General features: G+C 51.2%; 1 long non-coding RNA gene across 1 annotated transcript in view; it reads left to right on the top strand.

Moving 5' to 3' along the window:
- The window catches only part of LOC117875887, a 20,144-nt gene extending 16,092 nt beyond the window's left edge, over positions 1 to 4,052 (top strand). The window contains exons 4-5 of the long non-coding RNA XR_004645381.1: positions 1,244 to 1,363; positions 2,309 to 4,052. This is a non-coding gene — a long non-coding RNA (uncharacterized LOC117875887). The remainder of the gene's footprint in view (positions 1 to 1,243; positions 1,364 to 2,308) is intronic.
- Positions 4,053 to 6,629: the final 2,577 nt, after the last annotated feature.

The following is a 6,629-nucleotide window of genomic DNA, read 5'->3' as shown; positions in this document are numbered from 1 at the left end:
GTGGGGTGGCTTTTTTAATGACACCGAGATCTCCGCTCTTTCCCATGGGAGGGGGGGTGTTTGGCAGCACGGCTCGGCGGTGGGGGTGTGTGTGGCGGCGGAAGGGTTCGGTGGCGTGGCACTCCACAGGGGGCTGGGAGGTTCGGCGGGGGGGTTCAGCGGTGCTCTGCGTGAGGTGTGTGTGGCAGCGGGAGGGTTCAGCGGCGCTCCGCGGCGGGGTGTGTGTGTGTGTTCGGCAGCATTCCGCAGGGCGCTGGGGGGTTCGGCAGGGGGGTTCGGTGGCGCTCCGCGGGGGGCTGGCGTGTTCGGCGGCGCGGCGCTCTGCAGGGGGCTGGGGGGCGGGTTCGGGGGCGCTCCACGGGGGGCTGGCATGTTCGGCGGCACGGCGCTCCATGGAGGACTGGGGGGTTCGGCGGTGCAGCGCTCCGCGCGGGGGCGGGATGGCACGATGCTGAGGGGGTGTGTTATGGCGGCGCTATGGAGGGTGGCACTCTTTTTTTTGGCTTGGGGTGGCAAAAAAGTTAGAGCCGGCCCTGTTAATGGCTTTGCAGCCAGGTCACCATGTGCAGCCCCGGGCCTGGCCTGATTTCATGCCGAGCATTTAGCATCTCAGGGAAGGGAGCTGTTCACTTTAGCACAGTTGATTTCCCCTATCGAGGGTGCCCAGTGCACAGAAGGAACAGAGCCAGTATTCTATCCACCGATCTAGGGCTTCCCCCCCCCGCCCCCCATCCTTAAACCAATAAGCACAAAAGGGGAAACTTCTCAAGTGTGTTTGACAACCTGAAGGTCCTTGTCAATTCAGGGCATTTGTCTCCATTCCGGGTGGTTGCACCCGTGTGAACCCCAGTGCAGAGAGGCAAAACTTTTTGCACTGATGCTCACCTTTGCTTGAAACTTGTCACCGCGAGGTGTCTCCTGGGCGGTCCCTCGGCCTCTCCTGTTCTTTGCCTGGGGCACACACAGTTGTCTCCCGAGGACTGAAATGCTTTAGTTGAACTCAAGTTATTTGGGCTCAGTGCGGAGGGATTTGGGTGTAATGTAACAGCTCGTGCTATGCAGGAGGTCAGCTCTATGCAGCTATGAAATGGGGATCAAGTCCCCCTAGTGCACACAGCAGCTTTGTCTATCTGTGTGAGGGGCTGGCATCGATGCAGGTGCCACCAGTGGCTGGAATTGGGGCAAATCTCCATTACTGCTGAGGCCTTGATACCATCCTCAGCATGTCCTTTTTGAACATCAGCAGTAAGAAAAGCTCCGTGGCACCAATTCTACCTTCAGTGCCTCCCATCGAGACCTGCTCTCCAGTGCTACCCACGCACCTCTGCGGCCTCCGATGGATTTCTGCTGCTATACCCGCCTGGTAAGTGATTCCGGTGCAGATGCACAAGCGGGAATAGACTCCAGCTTGCTCTTGCCTGAGCTCTGCAGGGCTAAGGAGAGTAAAAGGCAGGAAAGATCTTATTCATCACTGAGGCCAGCGGGTAGGAGTGAACCCCACTGGGAACAGGTCTGTTGGGTAGCATGGGGCCATTTCCACATCGTCGCTTTTCAAAACAGAACTGCCCTGAGAGCAACAGAGCCAAATGCCTTAAGCAATTCGTCTGCTCTGCATCACCTTGCAGCTAGCGGGAGCAGGTCAAGAATGATGTGCCGTAGGCAGCCGGCGTACAGCAGAGAAGGTTGGAGCCACTACCGGGGGCGTTCAGAGAGGATGCAGCGAGGTGGGACTAGACCCAGCTGTAGGATGGAAAGCAGCGAGGGGGAAATGCGGCCCAGGAGAAGAACAGAGGGGTATAGACATAGCAGAGGAGGTTGGGCCCCTGCAGCCAGGACATGGCCAGATGCGGCAGAAGGAAATGTAGCCTAGCCACTCCCGATGCACGGCCAGGCGTGGCCAAACAGGCCAGAAAGTGGCGAAGGTGCAGGCTGGGGACTGCGGAAAAATCCCCATCTCTGAGCGCCGTCTGCTCTCCCGATTTCTGCGGCGGTATTAATTAGATAATGCGAGAGCGAAGCAGGCCATTAGCAATCAATTACAACAAAGCACTGGCAATAAATGCAGATAATTAGGCTCCCAAAAAGTAATTACGTTTGTTCCACTCCAGTGAACATTTTATTTTAATAGTAATTAACTCTGGCTGGGGCAGGGAGGGAAGGCTTTCATGACCTGCTGCGACCAGCCCAGTCTGCCTGAAAAATGGAGGGTGTCTGCTTCCAGCTATGAACTCTCCCTGCCCTCCTCAAAACTTTTATATGCTGGAGGACACTCCAAACTGATCTTTTTTGGGTCACATTTTCCAAATAGGCGTCACCTAGGACATGGAACCTGAGGATTTACCATGGATCAATGCTCTTTTGCCCGGTCAGATCATCCCTGAAGTTTCCTAAAGCCTCGTGGGATAATTTACTTGGAGACAGGGACAGCAGCTTTCATTGCCACTGAACTTGGCCAAATGAGGCATCTCAAGCAGCAGAGGGTGCTGCTAATGAGAATGCCATCAGCTGATTTATCCCTTTTACTAGAGGAACTTCTATGACCCTGTCGCATGAGTCCACAGAGCAGCTGTCAGTGCCCCTGGACCTGTTCTCCAAGAGGAAATGTTTATGCACTACATTAATTTTTCAGGCTCGCCTGAGGAGTCAGTTGGCCTTTCGCTCCCTTGCGCATTATTCAAACCACAATCAGCCCTATGACGGAGTGACAGCACCTCTCTGTCTCTGTTTAACAGAAACTCCACATCAAAGGGTGTCCATCCAAGCCAAGGGAGGCCTGTGTATATATTTGAAAACACAATAGTGTAAGAATTACGAAACAAACAAGGCTTCAAAGCAGCAACAGCTCTTCTCCTTCCTACAAAACATCATGTGATCAATACAGCTTAACCTCCCCACCAACAGACTCAAGTGAATTTGATGTTGATGAAATGTGGTGGATTGACAGCACTAGAGATCTGAGCCATTGGTAATCTGACTGGTGCCTTTGCATTTAGAGTAAATTGGCTGAAATTGGGAACAAGAGGCCAGTCGCTGTGGTGGGTGCGGCTGGTAAAGGTGCATTGCAAAGTCTCATTACAATTGAGAATGATTATGGTAAACTTCAGAGGATGCACACAGCCACCTCTGATTTAAGACCTTTTTCAATTGTACATTAATAATAAGTCTCCCTTAACTCATGTGTTCAGTTTCTGTTACTTGAAAATGTGGTGTTAAAGTATAAATATTATAGCCAGTTACTTCATTCTATCATTCATTTATTGTGTGTTGTGTGATGTTATGATTAACTGACATACCGTGTAATATATAATCATTATATGTTGAATAGACTGAAGTAGTAGGATTATATAAGTATAAGATTGATCAGTAATTAGAAGGACTAAGTGTGTATTAGGTATCTAAGTAAATAGTGCTGAAACACAAGGCCTACAGGCTGAGGCCTGTAAGATTTTAGCTTAGCCATACTAGGCCTTACAATTAAGAAATGCTTGACATAAGTAAGTGACCAAAGAATAACCCAATGCCATAAGATTACAGGAAAAAAATGTACCAATGGGTGATACTGCGAAAAATTAGCCGTAAGTTTCATTTTAGATCACAACGTGCCCGAGAGGCACATTTTTTCTAACACATGCTTGCGGTGAGCAGGATACAGGTTGTACGTCAGTGCTAACGAGAATAAAAGGAACTATACACAACCTATGAAAAATGCGGTACCCCAGTATTCTTGGGAGACACAATACAAATGAGGAAAAAGAGGGTTGACACTTTCACACACAGGCATAGTGAGAATCACATTAAAAAAGAAGGTGCCCAGATTGGGAAAATTGAGTTCCCTGCGGGAAAATTCGAGCAGGAACCATCCCTATACTGATGATCAATTAATGAGCGATCCATCAGACCGTAAGACTATCTAGGAGGATTTGAGTATGACTGTAGCTATAAATTGTGCATGAATATATGTAGGATTTATCTATGCTTGGACAGTCATAACTTTGCTGGTAACGTTAATAAAAATTGACAAAGGATATTGGACATTGTTCTTGTGACTGTCTGTGTTGCTTTCCATGTTCCTAGAGGCTCTAGATCTGAAACAAGTGGCAGAGGTAATTTTCACTCTGTTAAAATTGAAACCGTAGCCAGTGGTGTAAAACGACATTATTAAATCCACTTTAACTAAATAAAAGGCTACCATATCCGTGCATTCTGGACTTAAAAGATGGGAATCAGGCAGCATGGATACAATGCCTCAGAAGAGAAGAAAGCATGCCCTATAGAGGTGTGAACAGAGCACTTCTGGATCTTGCATCTACAGAATGCAGGAAGGAAGGACTCTTGGTCGCTTGACCCCTTCAGTATTTATGTTCTTCAAAACAAGCACAAGTTGTTACCACGTAGAGTTTACTAAGGGCCACATTCTTAGCTGATATAAACTGCCATAGCTTCATTCTTCACCTCAATCGAGCGACACCATTTTACACCAACTAAGGATCTGGCCCTAGACACATACATTGTCCTGATTCTCCACCCAGGCTGTTCAATGTTAGAAGAAGAAATAAACTGTCCATGCTCATTCATTTCTAGGAACATTTTAGTCTAGTCGATGAAACACCAGACACCCTTTTTGTGCTAACTATTATGGCTTTTCATGATTAAAATTATCCCTCCTTCCTGCTACACTAGGAGTTTGCACCAGTGCAGCTATACTGGGGGCTGGCTAGCAGTGGCTTAAACCTCCCATGTAGACACGGTCTTTGATTCAGTTAGAAGCATGGCACATAAATTGCCATATGCTGTTGAGACTGGAGAGGAACTAAGCATTTCATGTAGCAGCTTGATTGTGGACCCGTTCATTTAGGCTAACGCTAAAGTACGTGCTCTTCCTTCTGTTGAACTAGCTGGATTATTTACATGCAGGATGTTCCGAAGGTGCAGTAATTTGAGAGACACATAGTCTAGATTATTGTTCTTTTTATTCAAGGTTTGCCAAGTAGATACTGGCCAATTTCTCTGCCAAGACAAGTATTAGGGAAGTAAATCATCACCCACTGGCTTCAAACGAGCCCTTTATCACAGTGGTTTTCAACCTGTGGTCCACAGACCTCTGGGGGTCTGCAGACTATGTCTAAGATTTCCAAAGGGGTCTGCACCCCCATTAAATTTTTTTTAGGGGTCTGCAAATGAAAAAAAGGTTGAAAACCACTGCTCTACCACTTCCTTCACAGTGGTAACCACTTCAGAGCAGACCCGTTGGAACACTTTGTGTCTCAGCCTAACGACTCTGCTTTCGGACATAAAAAACAGAGCTCCTACTCCAGCTTGCTTCTCATCATCCATCTACGATGGACAAGAACAGCAGAATAAAGAAACCGTGGACAACCACCCTGACATGTTCAGAACATAGACTGCAACACCCACCATGCTGCGTGGGACTGGTCACCCCACAGCTGACGTCCGTAGGATGGATTTTGCTCACAACACGTATCAAGGCTCTAAGTATAATCATGGGATGGGCCCAGACCAGGGCTCCATTTTCTGTGTAAAATCTGGTCTGCCTCTACCCAGCACGCTGGAGGCAGGTCAGGACTAGGAGCATGGACCAGGCTCTGCCCCCTGCACCTCACCTTCCCCTCTGGGATCGCGCTCCTCCCAGCCACAGGGGGATCTCAGGGCACATGTCAGTGTCAGGCTCTAGCCCCTTCGGCGCATGCGTATCCCCCTCCTGCTGCCCCAGCTCCAGCCCGAAGCACACGGCTTCGCTGCACTATGCTGCGCATGCGCCATCTGATCCTCTGCCGAGAGCCGAACGGGCGCTCTGGTTGCGCACGCGCCCTCCGCCCTCGGCGATTGTCCCACTCTCGGGCTCCGTAGTTTTGAATTATTAGCGAGTTTATTGGCATACTCCGAGTCACGTGACCTGTTAATTGTCTCTGGGAGGGTGCGTGACCCCCAGTCCCAAGATGGCGGCCAGCTGCTGCCGGCGGTTTCTGAAGCTCTGCGAGGAGTGGCCGGCGGAGGAGACCAAGCGGGGCCGGGACCTGGGCGCCTTCCTGCGTCAGCGGGTGGCCCAGGCCTTCCGGGGCGGGGACAGCACTCAGGTGAGCGCCGCGGGGCGGGAGCGGCCACGCCCCCAGCTGGGCGGGGGGGGCGAGAGGGCTGCTCCGCAGCCCTCGGGTGGGCGGGGCTTGGGCTCTGGGGAGGGAGACAGCCACGTCCCGCGCCTCACAGCCCCCCCTCCCCCAGCTACTCCCTGACACCTGCACACCCCCTGCAGCCCCACAGCCCCCCCCGCCTTATCCCCCCTCCCATCTCTGCTCACACCCACTGCCTCGCAACTCCCCTGCCCCCCCGTCCCTCACAGCCCCCCCGTCACTCCCTTACACCTGTACCCCGTACACACCCCTTCAGCCACCTCTTCTCTTACATCTCTACCTGCAGTCACTGCCCCCCCGCCCCTCACAGCCCCCCGTCACCCCCTTACACCTGTACCCCATACACACCCCTTCAGCCACCTCTTCTCTTACATCTCTACCTGCAGTCACAGCCCCCCCCATCCCCCCAGTCACTCCCTTACACCTGTACCCCACACACCCCTTCAGCCACCTCTTCTTACATCTCTACCTGCAGTCACT

The sequence above is a fragment of the Trachemys scripta genome, chromosome 4 (genome assembly GCF_013100865.1).
Source record: "Trachemys scripta elegans isolate TJP31775 chromosome 4, CAS_Tse_1.0, whole genome shotgun sequence".
Classification (NCBI taxonomy): Eukaryota; Metazoa; Chordata; order Testudines; family Emydidae; genus Trachemys; species Trachemys scripta.
Note: the sequence above shows the minus strand (reverse complement) of the source record. Positions and strands in the feature narration are given on the sequence as shown.